The sequence below is a fragment of the Astyanax mexicanus genome, unplaced genomic scaffold (genome assembly GCF_023375975.1).
Source record: "Astyanax mexicanus isolate ESR-SI-001 unplaced genomic scaffold, AstMex3_surface scaffold_34, whole genome shotgun sequence".
In the NCBI taxonomy this organism is placed as follows: Eukaryota; Metazoa; Chordata; class Actinopteri; order Characiformes; family Acestrorhamphidae; genus Astyanax; species Astyanax mexicanus.
In genome coordinates, this window is record NW_026040044.1 from 49,787 (window position 1) to 72,322 (window position 22,536).

A 22,536-nucleotide genomic window follows, 5' to 3' on the forward strand; every position below is an offset into this window, starting at 1 on the left:
AAAGGCAATGCGTTGGCCGGGAATCGAACCCGGGTCAACTGCTTGGAAGGCAGCTATGCTCACCACTATACCACCAACGCCACAAACAAGCACACCATTGTTTTGCTGAAAGACCCTCAGTGCAAATTTTCCCCTGGGAAAGATGACCAAACTCTGTCATTTCCACTGCGGGACACATGCACGCTTGGTGGAAAATTGTGGTTTCTGTAGTGTAGTGGTCATCACGTTCGCCTTACACGCGAAAGGTCCCTGGTTCGAAACCAGGCAGAAACATGCCTTTAGTTCTTGTCTTTTGTCTGACACTATGGGCAAGCCTGTCATCACACCTCATTAGTAGATGGGAACAATCTATATTTTGTGTTAGGCCTTATTAAGACAATTGCTAGCACAGGAAGCAATCATGCCATCCCCGTGCTGTTGTTGTGCCTTCTGCGCTTGCCTTCGGATGTGGAAAAAAACAGAATAAAACAATTACACCTGGTGGACATTCATCCGTCATGCCTGAAGGGTTCCGCTATCAACTGTGGGCCGGTTAGCTCAGTTGGTTAGAGCGTGGTGCTAATAACGCCAAGGTCGCGGGTTCGATCCCCGTACGGGCCAAAAATTCTTCTCTTTGTTTTGCTATATCATGCTTTCAGACGGTCATCTGTCAAGCAGAGGCAAATGGTGAATCAGGTAAATAACGTACACTGAAGTTATACACTCAAACTTATAGTTTTTAAAGCTGTTCTCAGTGGCATTCACACAGTCAAAACCTTCGTTGGAGAATGCGGGCATCGATCCCGCTACCTCTCGCATGCTAAGCGAGCGCTCTACCATTTGAGCTAATTCCCCTTGAAGAAGCAGGAGCTGTTAGCCTCTCATGACAACAGCATAACATTTAGAAGGCTGAAGCATGTTGATCAGAGGTGACTCACTTCAGCAGTAGCACAGGGAGAACTATGCACAGTTTCGGGTTTCTGGGACTTCACATCACTGACAAGCTCACTCACCATGCATTCCCTAATGAAAAAGGCACAAGAACACACACACCTTCTGTGAAGATTGAGAAGGGGCCAGTATTACCTGTTGCATGTTGTAGAGATTCAGCTGCACACAGCTTCCTCGTTAGTATAGTGGACAGTATCTCCGCCTGTCACGCGGAAGACCGGGGTTCGATTCCCCGACGGGGAGAGAGTATGTTTTTTCTGAACCTACGGCCGAAAAACCTGAAAAGATTTTGGAGCAGCGAGGTACGACGCGCTAAAGGCAATGCGTTGGCCGGGAATCGAACCCGGGTCAACTGCTTGGAAGGCAGCTATGCTCACCACTATACCACCAACGCCACAAACAAGCACACCATTGTTTTGCTGAAAGACCCTCAGTGTAAATTTTCCCCTGGGAAAGATGACCAAACTCTGTCATTTCCACTGCGGGACACATGCACGCTTGGTGGAAAATTGTGGTTTCTGTAGTGTAGTGGTCATCACGTTCGCCTTACACGCGAAAGGTCCCTGGTTCGAAACCAGGCAGAAACATGCCTTTAGTTCTTGTCTTTTGTCTGACACTATGGGCAAGCCTGTCATCACACCTCATTAGTAGATGGGAACAATCTATATTTTGTGTTAGGCCTTATTAAGACAATTGCGAGCACAGGAAGCAATCATGCCATCCCCGTGCTGTTGTTGTGCCTTCTGCGCTTGGCTTCGGATGTGGAAAAAAACAGAATAAAACAATTACACCTGGTGGACATTCATCCGTCATGCCTGAAGGGTTCAGCTTTCAACTGTGGGCCGGTTAGCTCAGTTGGTTAGAGCGTGGTGCTAATAACGCCAAGGTCGCGGGTTTGATCCCCGTACGGGCCAAAAGTTCTTCTCTTTGTTTTGCTATATCATGCTTTCAGACGGTCATCTGTCAAGCAGAGGCAAATGGTGAATCAGGTAAATAACGTACACTGAAGTTATACACTCAAACTTATAGTTTTTAAAGCTGTTCTCAGTGGCATTCACACAGTCAAAACCTTCGTTGGAGAATGCGGGCATCGATCCCGCTACCTCTCACATGCTAAGCGAGCGCTCTACCATTTGAGCTAATTCCCCTTGAAGAAACAGGAGCTGTTAGCCTCTCATGACAACAGCATAACATTTAGAAGGCTGAAGCATGTTGATCAGAGGTGACTCACTTCAGCAGTAGCACAGGGAGAACTATGCACAGTTTCGGGTTTCTGGGACTTCACATCACTGACAAGCTCACTCACCATGCATTCCCTAATGAAAAAGGCACAAGAACACACACACCTTCTGTGAAGATTGAGAAGGGGCCAGTATTACCTGTTGCATGTTGTAGAGATTCAGCTGCACACAGCTTCCTCGTTAGTATAGTGGACAGTATCTCCGCCTGTCACGCGGAAGACCGGGGTTCGATTCCCCGACGGGGAGAGAATATGTTTTTTCTGAACCTACGGCCGAAAAACCTGAAAAGGTTTTGGAGCAGCAAGGTGCGACGTGCTAAATGCGATGCGTTGGCCGGGAATCGAACCCGGGTCAACTGCTTGGAAGGCAGCTATGCTCACCACTATACCACCAACGCCACAAACAAGCACACCATTGTTTTGCTGAAAGACCCTCAGTGCAAATTTTCCCCTGGGAAAGATGACCAAACTCTGTCATTTCCACTGCGGGACACATGCACGCTTGGTGGAAAATTGTGGTTTCTGTAGTGTAGTGGTCATCACATTCGCCTTACACGCGAAAGGTCCCTGGTTCGAAACCAGGCAGAAACATGCCTTTAGTTCTTGTCTTTTGTCTGACACTATGGGCAAGCCTGTCATCACACCTCATTAGTAGATGGGAACAATCTATATTTTGTGTTAGGCCTTGTTAAGACAATTGCGAGCACAGGAAGCAATCATGCCATCCCCGTGCTGTTGTTGTGCCTTCTGCGCTTGGCTTCGGATGTGGAAAAAAACAGAATAAAACAATTACACCTGGTGGACATTCATCCGTCATGCCTGAAGGGTTCCGCTTTCAACTCTGGGCCGGTTAGCTCAGTTGGTTAGAGCGTGGTGCTAATAACGCCAAGGTCGCGGGTTCGATCCCCGTACGGGCCAAAAATTCTTCTCTTTGTTTTGCTATATCATGCTTTCAGACGGTCATCTGTCAAGCAGAGGCAAATGGTGAATCAGGTAAATAACGTACACTGAAGTTATACACTCACACTTATAGTTTTTAAAGCTGTTCCCAGTGGCATTCACACAGTCAAAACCTTCGTTGGAGAATGCGGGCATCGATCCCGCTACCTCTCGCATGCTAAGCGAGCGCTCTACCATTTGAGCTAATTCCCCTTGAAGAAACAGGAGCTGTTAGCCTCTCATGACAACAGCATAACATTTAGAAGGCTGAAGCATGTTGATCAGAGGTGACTCACTTCAGCAGTAGCACAGGGAGAACTATGCACAGTTTCAGGTTTCTGGGACTTCACATCACTGACAAGCTCACTCACCATGCATTCCCTAATGAAAAAGGCACAAGAACACACACACCTTCTGTGAAGATTGAGAAGGGGCCAGTATTACCTGTTGCATGTTGCAGAGATTCAGCTGCACACAGCTTCCTCGTTAGTATAGTGGACAGTATCTCCGCCTGTCACGCGAAAGACCGGGGTTCGATTCCCCGACGGGGAGAGAATATGTTTTTTCTGAACCTACGGCCGAAAAACCTGAAAAGGTTTTGGAGCAGCAAGGTGCGACGTGCTAAATGCAATGCGTTGGCCGGGAATCGAACCCGGGTCAACTGCTTGGAAGGCAGCTATGCTCACCACTATACCACCAACGCCACAAACAAGCACACCATTGTTTTGCTGAAAGACCCTCAGTGCAAATTTTCCCCTGGGAAAGATGACCAAACTCTGTCATTTCCACTGCGGGACACATGCACGCTTGGTGGAAAATTGTGGTTTCTGTAGTGTAGTGGTCATCACATTCGCCTTACACGCGAAAGGTTCCTGGTTCGAAACCAGGCAGAAACATGCCTTTAGTTCTTGTCTTTTGTCTGACACTATGGGCAAGCCTGTCATCACACCTCATTAGTAGATGGGAACAATCTATATTTTGTGTTAGGCCTTGTTAAGACAATTGCGAGCACAGGAAGCAATCATGCCATCCCCGTGCTGTTGTTGTGCCTTCTGCGCTTGGCTTCGGATGTGGAAAAAAACAGAATAAAACAATTACACCTGGTGGACATTCATCCGTCATGCCTGAAGGGTTCCGCTTTCAACTGTGGGCCGGTTAGCTCAGTTGGTTAGAGCGTGGTGCTAATAACGCCAAGGTCGCGGGTTCGATCCCCGTACGGGCCAAAAATTCTTCTCTTTGTTTTGCTATATCATGCTTTCAGACGGTCATCTGTCAAGCAGAGGCAAATGGTGAATCAGGTAAATAACGTACACTGAAGTTATACACTCACACTTATAGTTTTTAAAGCTGTTCTCAGTGGCATTCACACAGTCAAAACCTTCGTTGGAGAATGCGGGCATCGATCCCGCTACCTCTCGCATGCTAAGCGAGCGCTCTACCATTTGAGCTAATTCCCCTTGAAGAAACAGGAGCTGTTAGCCTCTCATGACAACAGCATAACATTTAGAAGGCTGAAGCATGTTGATCAGAGGTGACTCACTTCAGCAGTAGCACAGGGAGAACTATGCACAGTTTCAGGTTTCTGGGACTTCACATCACTGACAAGCTCACTCACCATGCATTCCCTAATGAAAAAGGCACAAGAACACACACACCTTCTGTGAAGATTGAGAAGGGGCCAGTATGACCTGTTGCATGTTGCAGAGATTCAGCTGCACACAGCTTCCTCGTTAGTATAGTGGACAGTATCTCCGCCTGTCACGCGGAAGACCGGGGTTCGATTCCCCGACGGGGAGAGAATATGTTTTTTCTGAACCTACAGCCGAAAAACCTGAAAAGGTTTTGGAGCAGCAAGGTGCGACGCGCTAAAGGCAATGCGTTGGCCGGGAATCGAACCCGGGTCAACTGCTTGGAAGGCAGCTATGCTCACCACTATACCACCAACGCCACAAACAAGCACACCATTGTTTTGCTGAAAGACCCTCAGTGCAAATTTTCCCCTGGGAAAGATGACCAAACTCTGTCATTTCCACTGCGGGACACATGCACGCTTGGTGGAAAATTGTGGTTTCTGTAGTGTAGTGGTCATCACATTCGCCTTACACGCGAAAGGTCCCTGGTTCGAAACCAGGCAGAAACATGCCTTTAGTTCTTGTCTTTTGTCTGACACTATGGGCAAGCCTGTCATCACACCTCATTAGTAGATGGGAACAATCTATATTTTGTGTTAGGCCTTATTAAGACAATTGCGAGCACAGGAAGCAATCATGCCATCCCCGTGTTGTTGTTGTGCCTTCTGCGCTTGGCTTCGGATGTGGAAAAAAACAGAATAAAACAATTACACCTGGTGGACATTCATCCGTCATGCCTGAAGGGTTCCGCTATCAACTGTGGGCCGGTTAGCTCAGTTGGTTAGAGCATGGTGCTAATAACGCCAAGGTCGCGGGTTCGAACCCTGTACGGGCCAAAAATTCTTCTCTTTGTTTTGCTATATCATGCTTTCAGACGGTCATCTGTCAAGCAGAGGCAAATGGTGAATCAGGTAAATAACGTACACTGAAGTTATACACTCAAACTTATAGTTTTTAAAGCTGTTCTCAGTGGCATTCACACAGTCAAAACCTTCATTGGAGAATACGGGCATCGATCCCGCTACCTCTCGCATGCTAAGCGAGCGCTCTACCATTTGAGCTAATTCCCCTTGAAGAAACAGGAGCTGTTAGCCTCTCATGACAACAGCATAACATTTAGAAGGCTGAAGCATGTTGATCAGAGGTGACTCACTTCAGCAGTAGCACAGGGAGAACTATGCACAGTTTCAGGTTTCGGGGACTTCACATCACTGACAAGCTCACTCACCATGCATTCCCTAATGAAAAAGGCACAAGAACACACACACCTTCTGTGAAGATTGAGAAGGGGCCAGTATTACCTGTTGCATGTTGTAGAGATTCAGCTGCACACAGCTTCCTCGTTAGTATAGTGGACAGTATCTCCGCCTGTCACGCGGAAGACCGGGGTTCGATTCCCCGACGGGGAGAGAGTATGTTTTTTCTGAACCTACGGCCGAAAAACCTGAAATGCGTTGGCCGGGAATCGAACCCGGGTCAACTGCTTGGAAGGCAGCTATGCTCACCACTATACCACCAACACCACAAACAAGCACACCATTGTTTTGCTGAAAGACCCTCAGTGTAAATTTTCCCCTGGGAAAGATGACCAAACTCTGTCATTTCCACTGCGGGACACATGCACGCTTGGTGGAAAATTGTGGTTTCTGTAGTGTAGTGGTCATCACGTTCGCCTTACACGCGAAAGGTCCCTGGTTCGAAACCAGGCAGAAACATGCCTTTAGTTCTTATCTTTTGTCTGACACTATGGGCAAGCCTGTCATCACACCTCATTAGTAGATGGGAACAATCTATATTTTGTGTTAGGCCTTATTAAGACAATTGCGAGCACAGGAAGCAATCGTGCCATCCCCGTGCTGTTGTTGTGCCTTCTGCGCTTGCCTTCGGATGTGGAAAAAAACAGAATAAAACAATTACACCTTGTGGACCTTCATCCGTCATGCCTGAAGGGTTCCTTTATCAACTGTGGGCCGGTTAGCTCAGTTGGTTAGAGCGTGGTGCTAATAACGCCAAGGTCGCGGGTTCGATCCCCGTACGGGCCAAAAGTTCTTCTCTTTGTTTTGCTATATCATGCTTTCAGACGGTCATCTGTCAAGCAGAGGCAAATGGTGAATCAGGTAAATAACGTACACTGAAGTTATACACTCAAACTTATAGTTTTTAAAGCTGTTCTCAGTGGCATTCACACAGTCAAAACCTTCGTTGGAGAATGCGGGCATCGATCCCGCTACCTCTCGCATGCTAAGCGAGCGCTCTACCATTTGAGCTAATTCCCCTTGAAGAAACAGCAGCTGTTAGCCTCTCATGACAACAGCATAACATTTAGAAGGCTGAAGCATGTTGATCAGAGGTGACTCACTTCAGCAGTAGCACAGGGAGAACTATGCACAGTTTCAGGTTTCTGGGACTTCACATCACTGACAAGCTCACTCACCATGCATTCCCTAATGAAAAAGGCACAAGAACACACACACCTTCTGTGAAGATTGAGAAGGGGCCAGTATTACCTGTTGCATGTTGCAGAGATTCAGCTGCACACAGCTTCCTCGTTAGTATAGTGGACAGTATCTCCGCCTGTCACGCGGAAGACCGGGGTTCGATTCCCCGACGGGGAGAGAGTATGTTTTTTCTGAACCTACGGCCGAAAAACCTGAAAGGGTTTTGGAGCAGCGAGGTGCGACGCGCTAAAGGCAATGCGTTGGCCGGGAATCGAACCCGGGTCAACTGCTTGGAAGGCAGCTATGCTCACCACTATACCACCAACGCCACAAACAAGCACACCATTGTTTTGCTGAAAGACCCTCAGTGCAAATTTTCCCCTGGGAAAGATGACCAAACTCTGTCATTTCCACTGCGGGACACATGCACGCTTGGTGGAAAATTGTGCTTTCTGTAGTGTAGTGGTCATCACGTTCGCCTTACACGCGAAAGGTCCCTGGTTCGAAACCAGGCAGAAACATGCCTTTAGTTCTTGTCTTTTGTCTGACACTATGGGCAAGCCTGTCATCACACCTCATTAGTAGATGGGAACAATCTATATTTTGTGTTAGGCCTTATTAAGACAATTGCTAGCACAGGAAGCAATCATGCCATCCCCGTGCTGTTGTTGTGCCTTCTGCGCTTGGCTTCGGATGTGGAAAAAAACAGAATAAAACAATTACACCTTGTGGACATTCATCCGTCATGCCTGAAGGGTTCTGCTATCAACTGTGGGCCGGTTAGCTCAGTTGGTTAGAGCATGGTGCTAATAACGCCAAGGTCGCGGGTTCGATCCCTGTACGGGCCAAAAGTTCTTCTCTTTGTTTTGCTATATCATGCTTTCAGACGGTCATCTGTCAAGCAGAGGCAAATGGTGAATCAGATAAATAACGTACACTGAAGTTATACACTCAAACTTATAGTTTTTAAAGCTGTTCTCAGTGGCATTCACACAGTCAAAACCTTCGTTGGAGAATGCGGGCATCGATCCCGCTACCTCTCGCATGCTAAGCAAGCGCTCTACCATTTGAGCTAATTCCCCTTGAAGAAACAGGAGCTGTTAGCCTCTCATGACAACAGCATAACATTTAGAAGGCTGAAGCATGTTGATCAGAGGTGACTCACTTCAGCAGTAGCACAGGGAGAACTATGCACAGTTTCAGGTTTCTGGGACTTCACATCACTGACAAGCTCACTCACCATGCATTCCCTAATGAAAAAGGCACAAGAACACACACACCTTCTGTGAAGATTGAGAAGGGGCCAGTATTACCTGTTGCATGTTGTAGAGGTTCAGCTGCACACAGCTTCCTCGTTAGTATAGTGGACAGTATCTCCGCCTGTCACGCGGAAGACCGGGGTTCGATTCCCCGACGGGGAGAGAGTATGTTTTTTCTGAACCTACGGCCGAAAAACCGGAAAGGGTTTTGGAGCAGCGAGGTGCGACGCGCTAAAGGCAATGCGTTTGCCGGGAATCGAACCCGGGTCAACTGCTTGGAAGGCAGCTATGCTCACCACTATACCACCAACGCCACAAACAAGCACACCATTGTTTTGCTGAAAGACCCTCAGTGTAAATTTTCCCCTGGGAAAGATGACCAAACTCTGTCATTTCCACTGCGGGACACATGCACGCTTGGTGGAAAATTGTGGTTTCTGTAGTGTAGTGGTCATCACGTTTGCCTTACACGCGAAAGGTCCCTGGTTCGAAACCAGGCAGAAACATGCCTTTAGTTCTTGTCTTTTGTCTGACACTATGGGCAAGCCTGTCATCACACCTCATTAGTAGATGGGAACAATCTATATTTTGTGTTAGGCCTTATTAAGACAATTGCGAGCACAGGAAGCAATCATGCCATCCCCGTGCTGTTGTTGTGCCTTCTGCGCTTGGCTTCGGATGTGGAAAAAAACAGAATAAAACAATTACACCTGGTGGACATTCATCCGTCATGCCTGAAGGGTTCAGCTTTCAACTGTGGGCCGGGTAGCTCAGTTGGTTAGAGCGTGGTGCTAATAACGCCAAGGTCGCGGGTTCGATCCCCGTACGGGCCAAAAGTTCTTCTCTTTGTTTTGCTATATCATGCTTTCAGACGGTCATCTGTCAAGCAGAGGCAAATGGTGAATCAGGTAAATAACGTACACTGAAGTTATACACTCAAACTTATAGTTTTTAAAGCTGTTCTCAGTGGCATTCACACAGTCAAAACCTTCGTTGGAGAATGCGGGCATCGATCCCGCTACCTCTCGCATGCTAAGCGAGCGCTCTACCATTTGAGCTAATTCCCCTTGAAGAAACAGGAGCTGTTAGCCTCTCATTACAACAGCATAACATTTAGAAGGCTGAAGCATGTTGATCAGAGGTGACTCACTTCAGCAGTAGCACAGGGAGAACTATGCACAGTTTCGGGTTTCTGGGACTTCACATCACTGACAAGCTCACTCACCATGCATTCCCTAATGAAAAAGGCACAAGAACACACACACCTTCTGTGAAGATTGAGAAGGGGCCAGTATTACCTGTTGCATGTTGTAGAGATTCAGCTGCACACAGCTTCCTCGTTAGTATAGTGGACAGTATCTCCGCCTGTCACGCGGAAGACCGGGGTTCGATTCCCCGACGGGGAGAGAGTATGTTTTTTCTGAACCTACGGCCGAAAAACCTGAAAAGATTTTGGAGCAGCGAGGTACGACGCGCTAAAGGCAATGCGTTGGCCGGGAATCGAACCCGGGTCAACTGCTTGGAAGGCAGCTATGCTCACCACTATACCACCAACGCCACAAACAAGCACACCATTGTTTTGCTGAAAGACCCTCAGTGCAAATTTTCCCCTGGGAAAGATGACCAAACTCTGTCATTTCCGCTGCGGGACACATGCACGCTTGGTGGAAAATTGTGGTTTCTGTAGTGTAGTGGTCATCACGTTCGCCTTACACGCGAAAGGTCCCTGGTTCGAAACCAGGCAGAAACATGCCTTTAGTTCTTGTCTTTTGTCTGACACTATGGGCAAGCCTGTCATCACACCTCATTAGTAGATGGGAACAATCTATATTTTGTGTTAGGCCTTATTAAGACAATTGCGAGCACAGGAAGCAATCATGCCATCCCCGTGCTGTTGTTGTGCCTTCTGCGCTTGGCTTCGGATGTGGAAAAAAACAGAATAAAACAATTACACCTGGTGGACATTCATCCGTCATGCCTGAAGGGTTCAGCTTTCAACTGTGGGCCGGTTAGCTCAGTTGGTTAGAGCGTGGTGCTAATAACGCCAAGGTCGCGGGTTCGATCCCCGTACGGGCCAAAAGTTCTTCTCTTTGTTTTGCTATATCATGCTTTCAGACGGTCATCTGTCAAGCAGAGGCAAATGGTGAATCAGGTAAATAACGTACACTGAAGTTATACACTCACACTTATAGTTTTTAAAGCTGTTCTCAGTGGCATTCACACAGTCAAAACCTTCGTTGGAGAATGCGGGCATCGATCCCGCTACCTCTCGCATGCTAAGCGAGCGCTCTACCATTTGAGCTAATTCCCCTTGAAGAAACAGGAGCTGTTAGCCTCTCATGACAACAGCATAACATTTAGAAGGCTGAAGCATGTTGCTCAGAGGTGACTCACTTCAGCAGTAGCACAGGGAGAACTATGCACAGTTTCAGGTTTCTGGGACTTCACATCACTGACAAGCTCACTCACCATGCATTCCCTAATGAAAAATGCACAAGAACACACACACCTTCTGTGAAGATTGAGAAGGGCCCAGTATTACCTGTTGCATGTTGCAGAGATTCAGCTGCACACAGCTTCCTCGTTAGTATAGTGGACAGTATCTCCGCCTGTCACGCGGAAGACCGGGGTTCGATTCCCCGACGGGGAGAGAATATGTTTTTTCTGAACCTACAGCCGAAAAACCTGAAAAGGTTTTGGATCAGCAAGGTGCGACGCGCTAAAGGCAATGCGTTGGTCGGGAATCGAACCCGGGTCAACTGCTTGGAAGGCAGCTATGCTCACCACTATACCACCAACACCACAAACAAGCACACCATTGTTTTGCTGAAAGACCCTCAGTGTAAATTTTCCCCTGGGAAAGATGACCAAACTCTGTCATTTCCACTGCGGGACACATGCACGCTTGGTGGAAAATTGTGCTTTCTGTAGTGTAGTGGTCATCACGTTCGCCTTACACGCGAAAGGTCCCTGGTTCGAAACCAGGCAGAAACATGCCTTTAGTTCTTGTCTTTTGTCTGACACTATGGGCAAGCCTGTCATCACACCTCATTAGTAGATGGGAACAATCTATATTTTGTGTTAGGCCTTATTAAGACAATTGCGAGCACAGGAAGCAATCATGCCATCCCCGTGCTGTTGTTGTGCCTTCTGCGCTTGGCTTCGGATGTGGAAAAAAACAGAATAAAACAATTACACCTGGTGGACATTCATCCGTCATGCCTGAAGGGTTCAGCTTTCAACTGTGGGCCGGTTAGCTCAGTTGGTTAGAGCGTGGTGCTAATAACGCCAAGGTCGCGGGTTCGATCCCCGTACGGGCCAAAAGTTCTTCTCTTTGTTTTGCTATATCATGCTTTCAGACGGTCATCTGTCAAGCAGAGGCAAATGGTGAATCAGGTAAATAACGTACACTGAAGTTATACACTCAAACTTATAGTTTTTAAAGCTGTTCTCAGTGGCATTCACACAGTCAAAACCTTCGTTGGAGAATGCGGGCATCGATCCCGCTACCTCTCGCATGCTAAGCGAGCGCTCTACCATTTGAGCTAATTCCCCTTGAAGAAACAGGAGCTGTTAGCCTCTCATTACAACAGCATAACATTTAGAAGGCTGAAGCATGTTGATCAGAGGTGACTCACTTCAGCAGTAGCACAGGGAGAACTATGCACAGTTTCGGGTTTCTGGGACTTCACATCACTGACAAGCTCACTCACCATGCATTCCCTAATGAAAAAGGCACAAGAACACACACACCTTCTGTGAAGATTGAGAAGGGGCCAGTATTACCTGTTGCATGTTGTAGAGATTCAGCTGCACACAGCTTCCTCGTTAGTATAGTGGACAGTATCTCCGCCTGTCACGCGGAAGACCGGGGTTCGATTCCCCGACGGGGAGAGAGTATGTTTTTTCTGAACCTACGGCCGAAAAACCTGAAAAGATTTTGGAGCAGCGAGGTACGACGCGCTAAAGGCAATGCGTTGGCCGGGAATCGAACCCGGGTCAACTGCTTGGAAGGCAGCTATGCTCACCACTATACCACCAACGCCACAAACAAGCACACCATTGTTTTGCTGAAAGACCCTCAGTGCAAATTTTCCCCTGGGAAAGATGACCAAACTCTGTCATTTCCGCTGCGGGACACATGCACGCTTGGTGGAAAATTGTGGTTTCTGTAGTGTAGTGGTCATCACGTTCGCCTTACACGCGAAAGGTCCCTGGTTCGAAACCAGGCAGAAACATGCCTTTAGTTCTTGTCTTTTGTCTGACACTATGGGCAAGCCTGTCATCACACCTCATTAGTAGATGGGAACAATCTATATTTTGTGTTAGGCCTTATTAAGACAATTGCGAGCACAGGAAGCAATCATGCCATCCCCGTGCTGTTGTTGTGCCTTCTGCGCTTGGCTTCGGATGTGGAAAAAAACAGAATAAAACAATTACACCTGGTGGACATTCATCCGTCATGCCTGAAGGGTTCAGCTTTCAACTGTGGGCCGGTTAGCTCAGTTGGTTAGAGCGTGGTGCTAATAACGCCAAGGTCGCGGGTTCGATCCCCGTACGGGCCAAAAGTTCTTCTCTTTGTTTTGCTATATCATGCTTTCAGACGGTCATCTGTCAAGCAGAGGCAAATGGTGAATCAGGTAAATAACGTACACTGAAGTTATACACTCACACTTATAGTTTTTAAAGCTGTTCTCAGTGGCATTCACACAGTCAAAACCTTCGTTGGAGAATGCGGGCATCGATCCCGCTACCTCTCGCATGCTAAGCGAGCGCTCTACCATTTGAGCTAATTCCCCTTGAAGAAACATGAGCTGTTAGCCTCTCATGACAACAGCATAACATTTAGAAGGCTGAAGCATGTTGCTCAGAGGTGACTCACTTCAGCAGTAGCACAGGGAGAACTATGCACAGTTTCAGGTTTCTGGGACTTCACATCACTGACAAGCTCACTCACCATGCATTCCCTAATGAAAAATGCACAAGAACACACACACCTTCTGTGAAGATTGAGAAGGGCCCAGTATTACCTGTTGCATGTTGCAGAGATTCAGCTGCACACAGCTTCCTCGTTAGTATAGTGGACAGTATCTCCGCCTGTCACGCGGAAGACCGGGGTTCGATTCCCCGACGGGGAGAGAATATGTTTTTTCTGAACCTACAGCCGAAAAACCTGAAAAGGTTTTGGATCAGCAAGGTGCGACGCGCTAAAGGCAATGCGTTGGTCGGGAATCGAACCCGGGTCAACTGCTTGGAAGGCAGCTATGCTCACCACTATACCACCAACACCACAAACAAGCACACCATTGTTTTGCTGAAAGACCCTCAGTGTAAATTTTCCCCTGGGAAAGATGACCAAACTCTGTCATTTCCACTGCGGGACACATGCACGCTTGGTGGAAAATTGTGCTTTCTGTAGTGTAGTGGTCATCACGTTCGCCTTACACGCGAAAGGTCCCTGGTTCGAAACCAGGCAGAAACATGCCTTTAGTTCTTGTCTTTTGTCTGACACTATGGGCAAGCCTGTCATCACACCTCATTAGTAGATGGGAACAATCTATATTTTGTGTTAGGCCTTATTAAGACAATTGCGAGCACAGGAAGCAATCATGCCATCCCCGTGCTGTTGTTGTGCCTTCTGCGCTTGGCTTCGGATGTGGAAAAAAACAGAATAAAACAATTACACCTGGTGGACATTCATCCGTCATGCCTGAAGGGTTCAGCTTTCAACTGTGGGCCGGTTAGCTCAGTTGGTTAGAGCGTGGTGCTAATAACGCCAAGGTCGCGGGTTCGATCCCCGTACGGGCCAAAAGTTCTTCTCTTTGTTTTGCTATATCATGCTTTCAGACGGTCATCTGTCAAGCAGAGGCAAATGGTGAATCAGGTAAATAACGTACACTGAAGTTATACACTCAAACTTATAGTTTTTAAAGCTGTTCTCAGTGGCATTCACACAGTCAAAACCTTCGTTGGAGAATGCGGGCATCGATCCCGCTACCTCTCGCATGCTAAGCGAGCGCTCTACCATTTGAGCTAATTCCCCTTGAAGAAACAGGAGCTGTTAGCCTCTCATGACAACAGCATAACATTTAGAAGGCTGAAGCATGTTGATCAGAGGTGACTCACTTCAGCAGTAGCACAGGGAGAACTATGCACAGTTTTAGGTTTCTGGGACTTCACATCACTGACAAGCTCACTCACCATGCATTCCCTAATGAAAAAGGCACAAGAACACACACACCTTCTGTGAAGATTGAGAAGGGGCCAGTATTACCTGTTGCATGTTGCAGAGATTCAGCTGCACACAGCTTCCTCGTTAGTATAGTGGACAGTATCTCCGCCTGTCACGCGGAAGACCGGGGTTCGATTCCCCGACGGGGAGAGAGTATGTTTTTTCTGAACCTACGGCCGAAAAACCTGAAAAGGTTTTGGATCAGCAAGGTGCGACGCGCTAAAGGCAATGCATTGGCCGGGAATCGAACCCGGGTCAACTGCTTGGAAGGCAGCTATGCTCACCACTATACCACCCACGCCACAAACAAGCACACCATTGTTTTGCTGAAAGACCCTCAGTGTAAATTTTCCCTTGGGAAAGATGACCAAACTCTGTCATTTCCACTGCGGGACACATGCACGCTTGGTGGAAAATTGTGGTTTCTGTAGTGTAGTGGTCATCACGTTCGCCTTACACGCGAAAGGTCCCTGGTTCGAAACCAGGCAGAAACATGCCTTTAGTTCTTGTCTTTTGTCTGACACTATGGGCAAGCCTGTCATCACACCTCATTAGTAGATGGGAACAATCTATATTTTGTGTTAGGCCTTATTAAGACAATTGCGAGCACAGGAAGCAATCATGCCATCCCCGTGCTGTTGTTGTGCCTTCTGCGCTTGGCTTCGGATGTGGAAAAAAACAGAATAAAACAATTACACCTTGTGGACATTCATCCGTCATGCCTGAAGGGTTCCGCTATCAACTGTGGGCTGGTTAGCTCAGTTGGTTAGAGCGTGGTGCTAATAACACCAGGGTTGCGGGTTCGATCCCCGTACGGGCCAAAAGTTCTTCTCTTTGTTTTGCTATATCATGCTTTCAGACGGTCATCTGTCAAGCAGAGGCAAATGGTGAATCAGGTAAATAACGTACACTGAAGTTATACACTCAAACTTATAGTTTTTAAAGCTGTTCTCAGTGGCATTCACACAGTCAAAACCTTCGTTGGAGAATGCGGGCATCGATCCCGCTACCTCTCGCATGCTAAGCGAGCGCTCTACCATTTGAGCTAATTCCCCTTGAAGAAACAGGAGCTGTTAGCCTCTCATGACAACAGCATAACATTTAGAAGGCTGAAGCATGTTGATCAGAGGTGACTCACTTCAGCAGTAGCACAGGGAGAACTATGCACAGTTTCAGGTTTCTGGGACTTTACATCACTGACAAGCTCACTCACCATGCATTCCCTAATGAAAAAGGCACAAGAACACACACACCTTCTGTGAAGATTGAGAAGGGGCCAGTATTACCTGTTGCATGTTGTAGAGATTCAGCTGCACACAGCTTCCTCGTTAGTATAGTGGACAGTATCTCCGCCTGTCACACGGAAGACCGGGGTTCGATTCCCCGACGGGGAGAGAGTATGTTTTTTCTGAACCTACGGCCGAAAAACCTGAAAAGATTTTGGAGCAGCGAGGTGCGACGCGCTAAAGGCAATGCGTTGGCTGGGAATCGAACCCGGGTCAACTGCTTGGAAGGCAGCTATGCTCACCACTATACCACCAACGCCACAAACAAGCACACCATTGTTTTGCTGAAAGACCCTCAGTGTAAATTTTCCCCTGGGAAAGATGACCAAACTCTGACATTTCCACTGCGGGACACATGCACGCTTGGTGGAAAATTGTGCTTTCTGTAGTGTAGTGGTCATCACGTTCGCCTTACACGCGAAAGGTCCCTGGTTCGAAACCAGGCAGAAACATGCCTTTAGTTCTTATCTTTTGTCTGACACTATGGGCAAGCCTGTCATCACACCTCATTAGTAGATGGGAACAATCTATATTTTGTGTTAGGCCTTATTAAGACAATTGCGAGCACAGGAAGCAATCATGCCATCCCCGTGCTGTTGTTGTGCCTTCTGCGCTTGGCTTCGGATGTGGAAAAAAACAGAATAAAACAATTACACCTTGAGGACATTCATCCGTCATGCCTGAAGGGTTCCGCTTTCAACTGTGGGCCGGTTAGCTCAGTTGGTTAGAGCGTGGTGCTAATAACGCCAAGGTCGCGGGTTCGATCCCCGTACGGGCCAAAAGTACTTCTCTTTGTTTTGCTATATCATGCTTTCAGACGGTCATCTGTCAAGCAGAGGCAATGGTGAATCAGGTAAATAACGTACACTGAAGTTATACACTCAAACTTATAGTTTTTAAAGCTGTTCTCAGTGGCATTCACACAGTCAAAACCTTCGTTGGAGAATGCGGGCATCGATCCCGCTACCTCTCGCATGCTAAGCGAGCGCTCTACCATTTGAGCTAATTCCCCTTGAAGAAACAGGAGCTGTTAGCCTCTCATGACAACAGCATAACATTTAGAAGGCTGAAGCATGTTGATCAGAGGTGACTCACTTCAGCAGTAGCACAGGGAGAACTATGCACAGTTTCAGGTTTCTGGGACTTTACATCACTGACAAGCTCACTCACCATGCATTCCCTAATGAAAAAGGCACAAGAACACACACACCTTCTGTGAAGATTGAGAAGGGGCCAGTATTACCTGTTGCATGTTGTAGAGATTCAGCTGCACACAGCTTCCTCGTTAGTATAGTGGACAGTATCTCCGCCTGTCACGCGGAAGACCGGGGTTCGATTCCCCGACGGGGAGAGAGTATGTTTTTTCTGAACCTACGGCCGAAAAACCTGAAAAGATTTTGGAGCAGCGAGGTGCGACGCGCTAAAGGCAATGCGTTGGCCGGGAATCGAACCCGGGTCAACTGCTTGGAAGGCAGCTATGCTCACCACTATACCACCAACGCCACAAACAAGCACACCATTGTTTTGCTGAAAGACCCTCAGTGTAAATTTTCCCCTGGGAAAGATGACCAAACTCTGTCATTTCCACTGCGGGACACATGCACGCTTGGTGGAAAATTGTGGTTTCTGTAGTGTAGTGGTCATCACGTTCGCCTTACACGCGAAAGGTCCCTGGTTCGAAACCAGGCAGAAACATGCCTTTAGTTCTTATCTTTTGTCTGACACTATGGGCAAGCCTGTCATCACACCTCATTAGTAGATGGGAACAATCTATATTTTGTGTTAGGCCTTATTAAGACAATTGCGAGCACAGGAAGCAATCATGCCATCCCCGTGCTGTTGTTGTGCCTTCTGCGCTTGCCTTCGGATGTGGAAAAAAACAGAATAAAACAATTACACCTTGTGGACATTCATCCGTCATGCCTGAAGTGTTTCGCCAACAACTGTGGGCCGGTTAGCTCAGTTGGTTAGAGCGTGGTGCTAATAACGCCAAGGTCGCGGGTTCGATCCCCGTACGGGCCAAAAGTTCTTCTCTTTGTTTTACTATATCATGCTTTCAGACGGTCATCTGTCAAGCAGAGGCAAATGGTGAATCAGGTAAATAACGTACACTGAAGTTATACACTCAAACTTATAGTTTTTAAAGCTGTTCTCAGTGGCATTCACACAGTCAAAACCTTCGTTGGAGAATGCGGGCATCGATCCCGCTACCTCTCGCATGCTAAGCGAGCGCTCTACCATTTGAGCTAATTCCCCTTGAAGAAACAGCAGCTGTTAGCCTCTCATGACAACAGCATAACATTTAGAAGGCTGAAGCATGTTGCTCAGAGGTGACTAACTTCAGCAGTAGCACAGGGAGAACTATGCACAGTTTCAGGTTTCTGGGACTTCACATCACTGACAAGCTCACTCACCATGCATTCCCTAATGAAAAATGCACAAGAACACACACACCTTCTGTGAAGATTGAGAAGGGCCCAGTATTACCTGTTGCATGTTGCAGAGATTCAGCTGCACACAGCTTCCTCGTTAGTATAGTGGACTGTATCTCCGCCTGTCACGCGGAAGACCGGGGTTCGATTCCCCGACGGGGAGAGAGTATGTTTTTTCTGAACCTACGGCCGAAAAACCTGAAAAGGTTTTGGAGCAGCAAGGTGCGACGTGCTAAATGCAATGGATTGGCTGGGAATCGAACCCGGGTCAACTGCTTGGAAGGCAGCTATGCTCACCACTATACCACCAACGCCACAAACAAGCACACCATTGTTTTGCTGAAAGACCCTCAGTGCAAAGTTACCCCTGGGAAAGATGACCAAACTCTGTCATTTCCACTGCGGGACACATGCACGCTTGGTGGAAAATTGTGGTTTCTGTAGTGTAGTGGTCATCACGTTCGCCTTACACGCGAAAGGTCCCTGGTTCGAAACCAGGCAGAAACATGCCTTTAGTTCTTGTCTTTTGTCTGACACTATGGGCAAGCCTGTCATCACACCTCATTAGTAGATGGGAACAATCTATATTTTGTGTTAGGCCTTATTAAGACAATTGCGAGCACAGGAAGCAATCATGCCATCCCCGTGCTGTTGTTGTGCCTTCTGCGCTTGGCTTCGGATGTGGAAAAAAACAGAATAAAACAATTACACCTGGTGGACATTCATCCGTCATGCCTGAAGGGTTCAGCTTTCAACTGTGGGCCGGTTAGCTCAGTTGGTTAGAGCGTGGTGCTAATGACGCCAAGGTCGCGGGTTCGATCCCCGTACGGGCCAAAAGTTCTTCTCTTTGTTTTGCTATATCATGCTTTCAGACGGTCATCTGTCAAGCAGAGGCAAATGGTGAATCAGGTAAATAACGTACACTGAAGTTATACACTCAAACTTATAGTTTTTAAAGCTGTTCTAAGTGGCATTCACACAGTCAAAACCTTCGTTGGAGAATGCGGGCATCGATCCCGCTACCTCTCGCATGCTAAGCGAGCGCTCTACCATTTGAGCTAATTCCCCTTGAAGAAACAGGAGCTGTTAGCCTCTCATGACAACAGCATAACATTTAGAAGGCTGAAGCATGTTGATCAGAGGTGACTCACTTCAGCAGTAGCACAGGGAGAACTATGCACAGTTTCAGGTTTCTGGGACTTCACATCACTGACAAGCTCACTCACCATGCATTCCCTAATGAAAAAGGCACAAGAACACACACACCTTCTGTGAAGATTGAGAAGGGGCCAGTATTACCTGTTGCATGTTGCAGAGATTCAGCTGCACACAGCTTCCTCGTTAGTATAGTGGACAGTATCTCCGCCTGTCACGCGGAAGACCGGGGTTCGATTCCCCGACGGGGAGAGAGTATGTTTTTTCTGAACCTACGGCCGAAAAACCTGAAAAGGTTTTGGATCAGCAAGGTGCGACGCGCTAAAGGCAATGCGTTGGCCGGGAATCGAACCCGGGTCAACTGCTTGGAAGGCAGCTATGCTCACCACTACACCACCAACACCACAAACAAGCACACCATTGTTTTGCTGAAAGACCCTCAGTGTAAATTTTCCCTTGGGAAAGATGACCAAACTCTGTCATTTCCACTGCGGGACACATGCACGCTTGGTGGAAAATTGTGGTTTCTGTAGTGTAGTGGTCATCACGTTCGCCTTACACGCGAAAGGTCCCTGGTTCGAAACCAGGCAGAAACATGCCTTTAGTTCTTGTCTTTTGTCTGACACTATGGGCAAGCCTGTGACCACACCTCATTAGTAGATGGGAACAATCTATATTTTGTGTTAGGCCTTATTAAGACAATTGCGAGCACAGGAAGCAATCATGCCATCCCCGTGCTGTTGTTGTGCCTTCTGCGCTTGGCTTCGGATGTGGAAAAAAACAGAATAAAACAATTACACCTTGTGGACATTCATCCGTCATGCCTGAAGGGTTCCGCTATCAACTGTGGGCAGGTTAGCTCAGTTGGTTAGAGCGTGGTGCTAATAACGCCAAGGTCGCGGGTTCGATCCCCGTACGGGCCAAAAGTTCCTCTCTTTGTTTTGCTATATCATGCTTTCAGACGGTCATCTGTCAAGCAGAGGCAAATGGTGAATCAGATAAATAACGTACACTGAAGTTATACACTCAAACTTATAGTTTTTAAAGCTGTTCTCAGTGGCATTCACACAGTCAAAACCTTCGTTGGAGAATGCGGGCATCGATCCCGCTACCTCTCGAATGCTAAGCGAGCGCTCTACCATTTGAGCTAATTCCCCTTGAAGAAACAGGAGCTGTTAGCCTCTCATGACAACAGCATAACATTTAGAAGGCTGAAGCATGTTGATCAGAGGTGACTCACTTCAGCAGTAGCACAGGGAGAACTATGCACAGTTTCGGGTTTCTGGGACTTCACATCACTGACAAGCTCACTCACCATGCATTCCCTAATGAAAAAGGCACAAGAACACACACACCTTCTGTGAAGATTGAGAAGGGGCCAGTATTACCTGTTGCATGTTGTAGAGATTCAGCTGCACACAGCTTCCTCGTTAGTATAGTGGACAGTATCTCCGCCTGTCACGCGGAAGACCGGGGTTCGATTCCCCGACGGGGAGAGAATATGTTTTTTCTGAACCTACGGCCGAAAAACCTGAAAAGGTTTTGGAGCAGCAAGGTGCGACGTGCTAAATGCGATGCGTTGGCCGGGAATCGAACCCGAGTCAACTGCTTGGAAGGCAGCTATGCTCACCACTATACCACCAACGCCACAAACAAGCACACCATTGTTTTGCTGAAAGACCCTCAGTGCAAATTTTCCCCTGGGAAAGATGACCAAACTCTGTCATTTCCACTGCGGGACACATGCACGCTTGGTGGAAAATTGTGGTTTCTGTAGTGTAGTGGTCATCACATTCGCCTTACACGCGAAAGGTCCCTGGTTCGAAACCAGGCAGAAACATGCCTTTAGTTCTTGTCTTTTGTCTGACACTATGGGCAAGCCTGTCATCACACCTCATTAGTAGATGGGAACAATCTATATTTTGTGTTAGGCCTTGTTAAGACAATTGCGAGCACAGGAAGCAATCATGCCATCCCCGTGCTGTTGTTGTGCCTTCTGCGCTTGGCTTCGGATGTGGAAAAAAACAGAATAAAACAATTACACCTGGTGGACATTCATCCGTCATGCCTGAAGGGTTCCGCTTTCAACTGTGGGCCGGTTAGCTCAGTTGGTTAGAGCGTGGTGCTAATAACGCCAAGGTCGCGGGTTCGATCCCCGTACGGGCCAAAAATTCTTCTCTTTGTTTTGCTATATCATGCTTTCAGACGGTCATCTGTCAAGCAGAGGCAAATGGTGAATCAGGTAAATAACGTACACTGAAGTTATACACTCACACTTATAGTTTTTAAAGCTGTTCTCAGTGGCATTCACACAGTCAAAACCTTCGTTGGAGAATGCGGGCATCGATCCCGCTACCTCTCGCATGCTAAGCGAGCGCTCTACCATTTGAGCTAATTCCCCTTGAAGAAACAGGAGCTGTTAGCCTCTCATGACAACAGCATAACATTTAGAAGGCTGAAGCATGTTGATCAGAGGTGACTCACTTCAGCAGTAGCACAGGGAGAACTATGCACAGTTTCAGGTTTCTGGGACTTCACATCACTGACAAGCTCACTCACCATGCATTCCCTAATGAAAAAGGCACAAGAACACACACACCTTCTGTGAAGATTGAGAAGGGGCCAGTATTACCTGTTGCATGTTGCAGAGATTCAGCTGCACACAGCTTCCTCGTTAGTATAGTGGACAGTATCTCCGCCTGTCACGCGAAAGACCGGGGTTCGATTCCCCGACGGGGAGAGAATATGTTTTTTCTGAACCTACGGCCGAAAAACCTGAAAAGGTTTTGGAGCAGCAAGGTGCGACGTGCTAAATGCAATGCGTTGGCCGGGAATCGAACCCGGGTCAACTGCTTGGAAGGCAGCTATGCTCACCACTATACCACCAACGCCACAAACAAGCACACCATTGTTTTGCTGAAAGACCCTCAGTGCAAATTTTCCCCTGGGAAAGATGACCAAACTCTGTCATTTCCACTGCGGGACACATGCACG

The 22,536-nt window shown here is 47.6% G+C and overlaps 1 non-coding gene across 1 annotated transcript; it reads left to right on the forward strand.

Annotated features, from left to right (window-relative positions):
* Window positions 1-20,065: 20,065 nt before the first annotated feature.
* Window positions 20,066-20,138, forward strand: trnav-uac (transfer RNA valine (anticodon UAC)). Its single transcript has one exon. It is a non-coding gene; the product is annotated as a tRNA-Val (tRNA).
* Window positions 20,139-22,536: the final 2,398 nt, after the last annotated feature.